A 12058-nucleotide genomic window follows, 5' to 3' on the forward strand; every position below is an offset into this window, starting at 1 on the left:
CTGTGGTCTGCATCACACTGCTAGCTGTGGTCTAAGGCTCTGCATCACACTGCTAGCTGTGGTCTAAGGCTCTGCATCACTCTGCTAGCTGTGGTCTAAGGCTCTGCTAGCTGTGGTCTAAGCTCTGCATCACACTGCTAGCTGTGGGCTCTGCTAAGCTGTGGTCTAAGGCTCTGCATCACTCTGCTAGCTGTGGTCTAAGGCTCTGCATCACACTGCTAGCTGTGGTCTAAGGCTCTGCATCACACTGCTAGCTGTGGTCTAAGGCTCTGCATCACACTGCTAGCTGTGGTCTAAGGCTCTGCTAGCTGTGGTCTAAGGCTCTGCTAGCTGTGGTCTAAGGCTCTGCTAGCTGTGGTCATCACACTGCTAGCTGTGGTCTAAGGCTCTGCAGGCTCTGCAGCTACTCTGCACACTGCTAGCTGTGGTCTAAGGCTCTGCATCACTCTGCTAGCTGTGGTCTAAGGCTCTGCATCACTCTGCTAGCTGTGGTCTAAGGCTCTGCATCACACTGCTAGCTGTGGTCTAAGTCTCTGCTAGCTGTGGTCTAAGGCTCTGCATCACACTGCTAGCTGTGGTCTAAGTCTCTGCATCACACTGCTAGCTGTGGTCTAAGGCTCTGCTAGCTGTGGTCTAAGGCTCTGCATCACACTGCTAGCTGTGGTCTAAGGCTCTGCATCACACTGCTAGCTGTGGTCTAAGGCTCTGCATCACACTGCTAGCTGTGGTCTAAGGCTCTGCTAGCTGTGGTCTAAGGCTCTGCTAGCTGTGGTCTAAGGCTCTGCTAGCTGTGGTCTAAGGCTCTGCTAGCTGTGGTCTAAGGCTCTGCATCACACTGCTAGCTGTGGTCTAAGGCTCTGCATCACACTGCTAGCTGTGGTCTAAGGCTCTGCTAGCTGTGGTCTAAGGCTCTGCTAGCTGTGGTCTAAGGCTCTGCATCACACTGCTAGCTGTGGTCCAAGGCTCTGCATCAGACTGCTAGCTGTGGTCCAAGGCTCTGCTAGCTGTGGTCTAAGGCTCTGCTAGCTGTGGTCTAAGGCTCTGCTAGCTGTGGTCTAAGGCTCTGCTAGCTGTGGTCTAAGGCTCTGCTAGCTGTGGTCTACGGCTCTGCTAGCTGTGGTCTAAGGCTCTGCTAGCTGTGGTCTAAGGCTCTGCTAGCTGTGGTCTAAGGCTCTGCTAGCTGTGGTCTAAGGCTCTGCTAGCTGTGGTCTAAGGCTCTGCTAGCTGTGGTCTAAGGCTCTGCTAGCTGTGGTCTAAGGCTCTGCTAGCTGTGGTCTAAGGCTCTGCTAGCTGTGGTCTAAGGCTCTGCATCACACTGCTATCTGTGGTCTTAGGCTCTGCTTCACTCTGCTAGCTGTGGTCTAAGGCTCTGCATCACACTGCTAGCTGTGATCTAAGGCTCTGCATCACACTGCTAGCTGTGGTCTAAGGCTCTGCATCACACTGCTAGCTGTGGTCTAAGGCTCTGCATCACTCTGCTAGCTGTGGTCTAAGGCACTGCTAGCTGTGGTCTAAGGCTCTGCTAGCTGTGGTCTAAGGCTCTGCATCACACTGCTAGCTGTGGTCTAAGGCTCTGCATCACACTGCTAGCTGTGGTCTAAGGCTCTGCTAGCTGTGGTCTAAGGCTCTGCTAGCTGTGGTCTAAGGCTCTGCATCACACTGCTAGCTGTGGTCTAAGGCTCTGCATCACACTGCTAGCTGTGGTCTAAGGCTCTGCTAGCTGTGGGCTAAGGCTCTGCTAGCTGTGGTCCAAGGCTCTGCATCACACTGCTAGCTGTGTCTAAGGCTCTGCTAGCTGTGGTCTAAGGCTCTGCTAGCTGTGGTCTAAGGCTCTGCTAGCTGTGGTCTAAGGCTCTGCTAGCTGTGGTCTAAGGCTCTGCTAGCTGTGGTCTAAGGCTCTGCTAGCTGTGGTCTAAGGCTCTGCATCACACTGCTAGCTGTGGTCTAAGGCTCTGCATCACACTGCTAGCTGTGGTCTAAGGCTCTGCTAGCTGTGGTCTAAGGCTCTGCATCACTCTGCTAGCTGTGGTCTAAGGCTCTGCATCACACTGCTAGCTGTGGTCTAAGTCTCTGCTAGCTGTGGTCTAAGGCTCTGCATCACACTGCTAGCTGTGGTCTAAGTCTCTGCATCACACTGCTAGCTGTGGTCTAAGGCTCTGCATCACACTGCTAGCTGTGGTCTAAGGCTCTGCATCACACTGCTATCTGTGGTCTAAGGCTCTGCATCACACTGCTATCTGTGGTCTAAGGCTCTGCATCACACTGCTAGCTGTGGTCTAAGGCTCTGCATCACACTGCTAGCTGTGGTCTAAGGCTCTGCATCACACTGCTAGCTGTGGTCTAAGGCTCTGCTAGCTGTGGTCTAAGGCTCTGCATCACACTGCTAGCTGTGGTTTAAGGCTCTGCATCACACTGCTAGCTGTGGTCTAAGGCTCTGCATCACACTGCTAGCTGTGGTCTAAGGCTCTGCATCACACTGCTAGCTGTGGTCTAAGGCTCTGCATCACACTGCTAGCTGTGGTCTAAGGCTCTGCTAGCTGTGGTTTAAGGCTCTGCATCACTCTGCTAGCTGTGGTCTAAGGCTCTGCATCACTCTGCTAGCTGTGGTCTAAGGCTCTGCTAGCTGTGGTCTAAGGCTCTGCTAGCTGTGGTCTAAGGCTCTGCATCACACTGTTAGCTGTGGTCTAAGGCTCTGCATCACACTGCTAGCTGTGGTCTAAGGCTCTGCATCACTCTGCTAGCTGTGGTCTAAGGCTCTGCATCACACTGCTAGCTGTGGTCTAAGGCTCTGCATCACACTGCTAGCTGTGGTCTAAGGCTCTGCATCACTCTGCTAGCTGTGGTCTAAGTCTCTGCATCACACTGCTAGCTGTGGTCTAAGGCTCTGCTAGCTGTGGTCTAAGGCTCTGCATCACTCTGCTAGCTGTGGTCTAAGGCTCTGCATCACACTGCTAGCTGTGGTCTAAGTCTCTGCTAGCTGTGGTCTAAGGCTCTGCATCACACTGCTAGCTGTGGTCTAAGTCTCTGCATCACACTGCTAGCTGTGGTCTAAGGCTCTGCATCACACTGCTAGCTGTGGTCTAAGGCTCTGCATCACACTGCTATCTGTGGTCTAAGGCTCTGCATCACACTGCTAGCTGTGGTCTAAGGCTCTGCATCACACTGCTAGCTGTGGTCTAAGGCTCTGCATCACACTGCTAGCTGTGGTCTAAGGCTCTGCATCACACTGCTAGCTGTGGTCTAAGGCTCTGCTAGCTGTGGTCTAAGGCTCTGCTAGCTGTGGTCTAAGGCTCTGCATCACACTGCTAGCTGTGGTCTAAGTCTCTGCATCACACTGCTAGCTGTGGTCTAAGGCTCTGCTAGCTGTGGTCTAAGGCTCTGCTCACTGCTAGCTGTGGTCTAAGGCTCTGCATCACACTGCTAGCTGTGGTCTAAGTCTCTGCTAGCTGTGGTCTAAGGCTCTGCATCACACTGCTAGCTGTGGTCTAAGTCTCTGCATCACACTGCTAGCTGTGGTCTAAGGCTCTGCATCACACTGCTAGCTGTGGTCTAAGGCTCTGCATCACACTGCTAGCTGTGGTCTAAGGCTCTGCATCACACTGCTAGCTGTGGTCTAAGGCTCTGCATCACACTGCTAGCTGTGGTCTAAGGCTCTGCATCACACTGCTAGCTGTGGTCTAAGGCTCTGCATCACACTGCTAGCTGTGGTCTAAGGCTCTGCTAGCTGTGGTCTAAGGCTCTGCATCACACTGCTAGCTGTGGTTTAAGGCTCTGCATCACACTGCTAGCTGTGGTCTAAGGCTCTGCATCACACTGCTAGCTGTGGTCTAAGGCTCTGCATCACACTGCTAGCTGTGGTCTAAGGCTCTGCATCACACTGCTAGCTGTGGTCTAAGGCTCTGCTAGCTGTGGTTTAAGGCTCTGCATCACTCTGCTAGCTGTGGTCTAAGGCTCTGCATCACTCTGCTAGCTGTGGTCTAAGGCTCTGCTAGCTGTGGTCTAAGGCTCTGCTAGCTGTGGTCTAAGGCTCTGCATCACACTGTTAGCTGTGGTCTAAGGCTCTGCATCACACTGCTAGCTGTGGTCTAAGGCTCTGCATCACTCTGCTAGCTGTGGTCTAAGGCTCTGCATCACACTGCTAGCTGTGGTCTAAGGCTCTGCATCACACTGCTAGCTGTGGTCTAAGGCTCTGCATCACTCTGCTAGCTGTGGTCTAAGGCTCTGCTAGCTGTGGTCTAAGGCTCTGCATCACACTGCTAGCTGTGGTCTAAGGCTCTGCATCACACTGCTAGCTGTGGTCTAAGGCTCTGCTAGCTGTGGTCTAAGGCTCTGCTAGCTGTGGTCCAAGGCTCTGCATCACACTGCTAGCTGTGGTCCAAGGCTCTGCATCAGACTGCTAGCTGTGGTCCAAGGCTCTGCTAGCTGTGGTCTAAGGCTCTGCTAGCTGTGGTCTAAGGCTCTGCTAGCTGTGGTCTAAGGCTCTGCTAGCTGTGGTCTAAGGCTCTGCTAGCTGTGGTCTAAGGCTCTGCTAGCTGTGGTCTAAGGCTCTGCTAGCTGTGGTCTAAGGCTCTGCTAGCTGTGGTCTAAGGCTCTGCTAGCTGTGGTCTAAGGCTCTGCTAGCTGTGGTCTAAGGCTCTGCTAGCTGTGGTCTAAGGCTCTGCTAGCTGTGGTCTAAGGCTCTGCTAGCTGTGGTCTAAGGCTCTGCTAGCTGTGGTCTAAGGCTCTGCTAGCTGTGGTCTAAGGCTCTGCATCACACTGCTATCTGTGGTCTTAGGCTCTGCTTCACTCTGCTAGCTGTGGTCTAAGGCTCTGCATCACACTGCTAGCTGTGATCTAAGGCTCTGCATCACACTGCTAGCTGTGGTCTAAGGCTCTGCATCACACTGCTAGCTGTGGTCTAAGGCTCTGCATCACTCTGCTAGCTGTGGTCTAAGGCCCTGCTAGCTGTGGTCTAAGGCTCTGCATCACACTGCTAGCTGTGGTCTAAGGCGCTGCATCACACTGCTAGCTGTGGTCTAAGGCTCTGCATCACTCTGCTAGCTGTGGTCTAAGGCTCTGCATCACACTGCTAGCTGTGGTCTAAGGCTCTGCATCACACTGCTAGCTGTGGTCTAAGGCTCTGCATCACACTGCTAGCTGTGGTCTAAGGCTCTGCATCACACTGCTAGCTGTGGTCTAAGGCTCTGCTAGCTGTGGTCTAAGGCTCTGCTAGCTGTGGTCTAAGGCTCTGCATCACACTGCTAGCTGTGGTCTAAGGCTCTGCTAGCTGTGGTCTAAGGCTCTGCTAGCTGTGGTCTAAGGCTCTGCATCACTCTGCTAGCTGTGGTCTAAGGCTCTGCATCACACTGCTAGCTGTGGTCTAAGGCTCTGCTAGCTGTGGTCTAAGGCTCTGCTAGCTGTGGTCTAAGGCTCTGCTAGCTGTGGTCTAAGGCTCTGCTAGCTGTGGTCTAAGGCTCTGCATCACACTGCTAGCTGTGGTCTAAGGCTCTGCATCACACTGCTAGCTGTGGTCTAAGGCTCTGCATCACTCTGCTAGCTGTGGTCTAAGGCTCTGCATCACTCTGCTAGCTGTGGTCTAAGGCTCTGCATCACACTGCTAGCTGTGGTCTAAGTCTCTGCTAGCTGTGGTCTAAGGCTCTGCATCACACTGCTAGCTGTGGTCTAAGTCTCTGCATCACACTGCTAGCTGTGGTCTAAGGCTCTGCTAGCTGTGGTCTAAGGCTCTGCATCACACTGCTAGCTGTGGTCTAAGGCTCTGCATCACACTGCTAGCTGTGGTCTAAGGCTCTGCTAGCATCACACTGCTAGCTGTGGTCTAAGGCTCTGCTAGCTGTGGTCTAAGGCTCTGCTCAGCTAGCTGTGGTCTAAGGCTCTGCATCACACTGCTAGCTGTGGTCTAAGGCTCTGCATCACACTGCTAGCTGTGGTCCAAGGCTCTGCTGCTGTGGTCAAGGCTCTGCTAGCTGTGGTCTAAGGCTCTGCTAGCTGTGGTCTAAGGCTCTGCTAGCTGTGGTCCAAGGCTCTGCTAGCTGTGGTCTAAGGCTCTGCTAGCTGTGGTCTAAGGCTCTGCTAGCTGTGGTCTAAGGCTCTGCTAGCTGTGGTCTAAGGCTCTGCTAGCTGTGGTCTAAGGCTCTGCTAGCTGTGGTCTAAGGCTCTGCTAGCTGTGGTCTAAGGCTCTGCTAGCTGTGGTCTAAGGCTCTGCTAGCTGTGGTCTAAGGCTCTGCTAGCTGTGGTCTAAGGCTCTGCTAGCTGTGGTCTAAGGCTCTGCATCACACTGCTATCTGTGGTCTTAGGCTCTGCTTCACTCTGCTAGCTGTGGTCTAAGGCTCTGCATCACACTGCTAGCTGTGGTCTAAGGCTCTGCATCACACTGCTAGCTGTGGTCTAAGGCTCTGCATCACTCTGCTAGCTGTGGTCTAAGGCCCTGCTAGCTGTGGTCTAAGGCTCTGCATCACACTGCTAGCTGTGGTCTAAGGCGCTGCATCACACTGCTAGCTGTGGTCTAAGGCTCTGCATCACACTGCTAGCTGTGGTCTAAGGCTCTGCTAGCTGTGGTCTAAGGCTCTGCTAGCTGTGGTCTAAGGCTCTGCATCACACTGCTAGCTGTGGTCTAAGGCTCTGCATCACACTGCTAGCTGTGGTCTAAGGCTCTGCTAGCTGTGGGCTAAGGCTCTGCTAGCTGTGGTCCAAGGCTCTGCATCACACTGCTAGCTGTGTCTAAGGCTCTGCTAGCTGTGGTCTAAGGCTCTGCTAGCTGTGGTCTAAGGCTCTGCTAGCTGTGGTCTAAGGCTCTGCTAGCTGTGGTCTAAGGCTCTGCTAGCTGTGGTCTAAGGCTCTGCTAGCTGTGGTCTAAGGCTCTGCATCACACTGCTAGCTGTGGTCTAAGTCTCTGCATCACACTGCTAGCTGTGGTCTAAGGCTCTGCTAGCTGTGGTCTAAGGCTCTGCATCACTCTGCTAGCTGTGGTCTAAGGCTCTGCATCACACTGCTAGCTGTGGTCTAAGTCTCTGCTAGCTGTGGTCTAAGGCTCTGCATCACACTGCTAGCTGTGGTCTAAGTCTCTGCATCACACTGCTAGCTGTGGTCTAAGGCTCTGCATCACACTGCTAGCTGTGGTCTAAGGCTCTGCATCACACTGCTATCTGTGGTCTAAGGCTCTGCATCACACTGCTATCTGTGGTCTAAGGCTCTGCATCACACTGCTAGCTGTGGTCTAAGGCTCTGCATCACACTGCTAGCTGTGGTCTAAGGCTCTGCATCACACTGCTAGCTGTGGTCTAAGGCTCTGCATCACACTGCTAGCTGTGGTCTAAGGCTCTGCTAGCTGTGGTCTAAGGCTCTGCATCACACTGCTAGCTGTGGTTTAAGGCTCTGCATCACACTGCTAGCTGTGGTCTAAGGCTCTGCATCACACTGCTAGCTGTGGTCTAAGGCTCTGCATCACACTGCTAGCTGTGGTCTAAGGCTCTGCATCACACTGCTAGCTGTGGTCTAAGGCTCTGCTAGCTGTGGTTTAAGGCTCTGCATCACTCTGCTAGCTGTGGTCTAAGGCTCTGCATCACTCTGCTAGCTGTGGTCTAAGGCTCTGCTAGCTGTGGTCTAAGGCTCTGCTAGCTGTGGTCTAAGGCTCTGCATCACACTGTTAGCTGTGGTCTAAGGCTCTGCATCACACTGCTAGCTGTGGTCTAAGGCTCTGCATCACTCTGCTAGCTGTGGTCTAAGGCTCTGCATCACACTGCTAGCTGTGGTCTAAGGCTCTGCATCACACTGCTAGCTGTGGTCTAAGGCTCTGCATCACTCTGCTAGCTGTGGTCTAAGGCTCTGCTAGCTGTGGTCTAAGGCTCTGCATCACACTGCTAGCTGTGGTCTAAGGCTCTGCATCACACTGCTAGCTGTGATCTAAGGCTCTGCATCACTCTGCTAGCTGTGGTCTAAGGCTCTGCTAGCTGTGGTCTAAGGCTCTGCATCACACTGCTAGCTGTGGTCTAAGGCTCTGCATCACTCTGCTAGCTGTGGTCTAAGGCTCTGCATCACACTGCTAGCTGTGATCTAAGGCTCTGCATCACACTGCTAGCTGTGGTCTAAGGCTCTGCATCACTCTGCTAGCTGTGGTCTAAGGCTCTGCATCACACTGCTAGCTGTGGTCTAAGGCTCTGCTAGCTGTGGTCTAAGGCTCTGCTAGCTGTGGTCTAAGGCTCTGCATCACACTGCTAGCTGTGGTCTAAGGCTCTGCATCACTCTGCTAGCTGTGGTCTAAGGCTCTGCATCACACTGCTAGCTGTGGTCTAAGGCTCTGCATCACACTGCTAGCTGTGGTCTAAGGCTCTGCATCACACTGCTAGCTGTGGTCTAAGGCTCTGCATCACACTGCTAGCTGTGGTCTAAGGCTCTGCTAGCTGTGGTCTAAGGCTCTGCTAGCTGTGGTCTAAGGCTCTGCATCACACTGCTAGCTGTGGTCTAAGGCTCTGCTAGCTGTGGTCTAAGGCTCTGCTAGCTGTGGTCTAAGGCTCTGCATCACTCTGCTAGCTGTGGTCTAAGGCTCTGCATCACACTGCTAGCTGTGGTCTAAGGCTCTGCTAGCTGTGGTCTAAGGCTCTGCTAGCTGTGGTCTAAGGCTCTGCTAGCTGTGGTCTAAGGCTCTGCATCACACTGCTAGCTGTGGTCTAAGGCTCTGCATCACACTGCTAGCTGTGGTCTAAGGCTCTGCATCACTCTGCTAGCTGTGGTCTAAGGCTCTGCATCACACTGCTAGCTGTGGTCTAAGGCTCTGCTAGCTGTGGTCTAAGGCTCTGCATCACACTGCTAGCTGTGGTCTAAGGCTCTGCATCACACTGCTAGCTGTGGTCTAAGGCTCTGCATCACACTGCTAGCTGTGGTCTAAGGCTCTGCATCACACTGCTAGCTGTGGTCTAGGCTCTGCTAGCTGTGGGCTCTGCTAGCTGTGGTCTAAGGCTCTGCTAGCTGTGGTCTAAGGCTCTGCATCACACTGCTAGCTGTGGTCTAAGGCTCTGCATCACACTGCTAGCTGTGGTCTAAGGCTCTGCTAGCTGTGGTCTAAGGCTCTGCTAGCTGTGGTCCAAGGCTCTGCATCACACTGCTAGCTGTGGTCCAAGGCTCTGCATCACACTGCTAGCTGTGGTCCAAGGCTCTGCTAGCTGTGGTCTAAGGCTCTGCTAGCTGTGGTCTAAGGCTCTGCTAGCTGTGGTCTACGGCTCTGCTAGCTGTGGTCTAAGGCTCTGCTAGCTGTGGTCTAAGGCTCTGCTAGCTGTGGTCTAAGGCTCTGCTAGCTGTGGTCTAAGGCTCTGCTAGCTGTGGTCTAAGGCTCTGCTAGCTGTGGTCTAAGGCTCTGCTAGCTGTGGTCTAAGGCTCTGCATCACACTGCTATCTGTGGTCTTAGGCTCTGCTTCACTCTGCTAGCTGTGGTCTAAGGCTCTGCATCACACTGCTAGCTGTGATCTAAGGCTCTGCATCACACTGCTAGCTGTGGTCTAAGGCTCTGCATCACACTGCTAGCTGTGGTCTAAGGCTCTGCATCACTCTGCTAGCTGTGGTCTAAGGCCCTGCTAGCTGTGGTCTAAGGCTCTGCATCACACTGCTAGCTGTGGTCTAAGGCTCTGCATCACACTGCTAGCTGTGGTCTAAGGCTCTGCATCACACTGCTAGCTGTGGTCTAAGGCTCTGCTAGCTGTGGTCTAAGGCTCTGCTAGCTGTGGTCTAAGGCTCTGCTAGCTGTGGTCTAAGGCTCTGCTAGCTGTGGTCTAAGGCTCTGCTAGCTGTGGTCTAAGGCTCTGCTAGCTGTGGTCTAAGGCTCTGCTAGCTGTGGTCTAAGGCTCTGCATCACTCTGCTAGCTGTGGTCTAAGGCTCTGCATCACACTGCTAGCTGTGGTCTAAGGCTCTGCATCACACTGCTAGCTGTGGTCTAAGGCTCTGCTAGCTGTGGTCTAAGGCTCTGCTAGCTGTGGTCTAAGGCTCTGCTAGCTGTGGTCTAAGGCTCTGCTAGCTGTGGTCTAAGGCTCTGCTAGCTGTGGTCTAAGGCTCTGCATCACACTGCTAGCTGTGGTCTAAGGCTCTGCATCACACTGCTAGCTGTGGTCTAAGGCTCTGCTAGCTGTGGGCTAAGGCTCTGCTAGCTGTGGTCCAAGGCTCTGCATCACACTGCTAGCTGTGGTCCAAGGCTCTGCATCACACTGCTAGCTGTGGTCTAAGGCTCTGCTAGCTGTGGTCTAAGGCTCTGCTAGCTGTGGTCTAAGGCTCTGCTAGCTGTGGTCTAAGGCTCTGCTAGCTGTGGTCTAAGGCTCTGCTAGCTGTGGTCTAAGGCTCTGCTAGCTGTGGTCTAAGGCTCTGCTAGCTGTGGTCTAAGGCTCTGCTAGCTGTGGTCTAAGGCTCTGCTAGCTGTGGTCTAAGGCTCTGCATCACACTGCTAGCTGTGGTCTAAGGCTCTGCTAGCTGTGGTCTAAGGCTCTGCTAGCTGTGGTCTAAGGCTCTGCTAGCTGTGGTCTAAGGCTCTGCTAGCTGTGGTCTAAGGCTCTGCATCACACTGCTAGCTGTGGTCTAAGGCTCTGCTAGCTGTGGTCTAAGGCTCTGCTAGCTGTGGTCTAAGGCTCTGCTAGCTGTGGTCTAAGGCTCTGCTAGCTGCGGTCTAAGGCTCTGCTAGCTGCGGTCTAAGGCTCTGCTAGCTGCGGTCTAAGGCTCTGCTAGCTGTGGTCTAAGGCTCTGAATCACACTGCTATCTGTGGTCTAAGGCTCTGCTAGCTGTGGTCTAAGGCTCTGCATCACACTGCTAGCTGTGGTCTAAGTCTCTGCATCACACTGCTAGCTGTGGTCTAAGGCTCTGCATCACACTGCTAGCTGTGGTCTAAGGCTCTGCTAGCTGTGGTCTAAGGCTCTGCTAGCTGTGGTCTAAGGCTCTGCATCACACTGCTATCTGTGGTCTTAGGCTCTGCTTCACTCTGCTAGCTGTGGTCTAAGGCTCTGCATCACACTGCTAGCTGTGATCTAAGGCTCTGCATCACACTGCTAGCTGTGGTCTAAGGCTCTGCATCACACTGCTAGCTGTGGTCTAAGGCTCTGCATCACACTGCTAGCTGTGGTCTAAGGCTCTGCATCACTCTGCTAGCTGTGGTCTAAGGCCCTGCTAGCTGTGGTCTAAGGCCCTGCTAGCTGTGGTCTAAGGCTCTGCATCACACTGCTAGCTGTGGTCTAAGGCTCTGCATCACACTGCTAGCTGTGGTCTAAGGCTCTGCATCACACTGCTAGCTGTGGTCTAAGGCTCTGCTAGCTGTGGTCTAAGGCTCTGCTAGCTGTGGTCTAAGGCTCTGCTAGCTGTGGTCTAAGGCTCTGCTAGCTGTGGTCTAAGGCTCTGCTAGCTGTGGTCTAAGGCTCTGCTAGCTGTGGTCTAAGGCTCTGCTAGCTGTGGTCTAAGGCTCTGCTAGCTGTGGTCTAAGGCTCTGCATCACTCTGCTAGCTGTGGTCTAAGGCTCTGCATCACACTGCTAGCTGTGGTCTAAGGCTCTGCTAGCTGTGGTCTAAGGCTCTGCTAGCTGTGGTCTAAGGCTCTGCTAGCTGTGGTCTAAGGCTCTGCATCACACTGCTAGCTGTGGTCTAAGGCTCTGCATCACACTGCTAGCTGTGGTCTAAGGCTCTGCTAGCTGTGGGCTAAGGCTCTGCTAGCTGTGGTCCAAGGCTCTGCATCACACTGCTAGCTGTGGTCTAAGGCTCTGCTAGCTGTGGTCTAAGGCTCTGCTAGCTGTGGTCTAAGGCTCTGCTAGCTGTGGTCTAAGGCTCTGCTAGCTGTGGTCTAGGCTCTGCTAGCTGTGGGCTCTGCTAGCTGTGGTCTAAGGCTCTGCTAGCTGTGGTCTAAGGCTCTGCTAGCTGTGGTCTAAGGCTCTGCTAGCTGTGGTCTAAGGCTCTGCATCACACTGCTAGCTGTGGTCTAAGGCTCTGCTAGCTGTGGTCTAAGGCTCTGCTAGCTGTGGTCTAAGGCTCTGCTAGCTGTGGTCTAAGGCTCTGCTAGCTGTGGTCTAAGGCTCTGCTAGCTGTGGTCTAAGGCTCTGCTAG

At 53.6% G+C, this 12058-nt stretch overlaps 1 protein-coding gene across 6 annotated transcripts in view; it reads right to left on the minus strand.

Annotated features, from left to right (window-relative positions):
* cant1b (calcium activated nucleotidase 1b) overlaps positions 1-12058 on the minus strand; it is a 37723-nt gene that overhangs the window by 8446 nt on the left and 17219 nt on the right. The gene's annotated exons all lie outside the window — the stretch shown is intronic.

Source organism: Oncorhynchus keta, chromosome 10 (genome assembly GCF_023373465.1).
Source record: "Oncorhynchus keta strain PuntledgeMale-10-30-2019 chromosome 10, Oket_V2, whole genome shotgun sequence".
In the NCBI taxonomy this organism is placed as follows: Eukaryota; Metazoa; Chordata; class Actinopteri; order Salmoniformes; family Salmonidae; genus Oncorhynchus; species Oncorhynchus keta.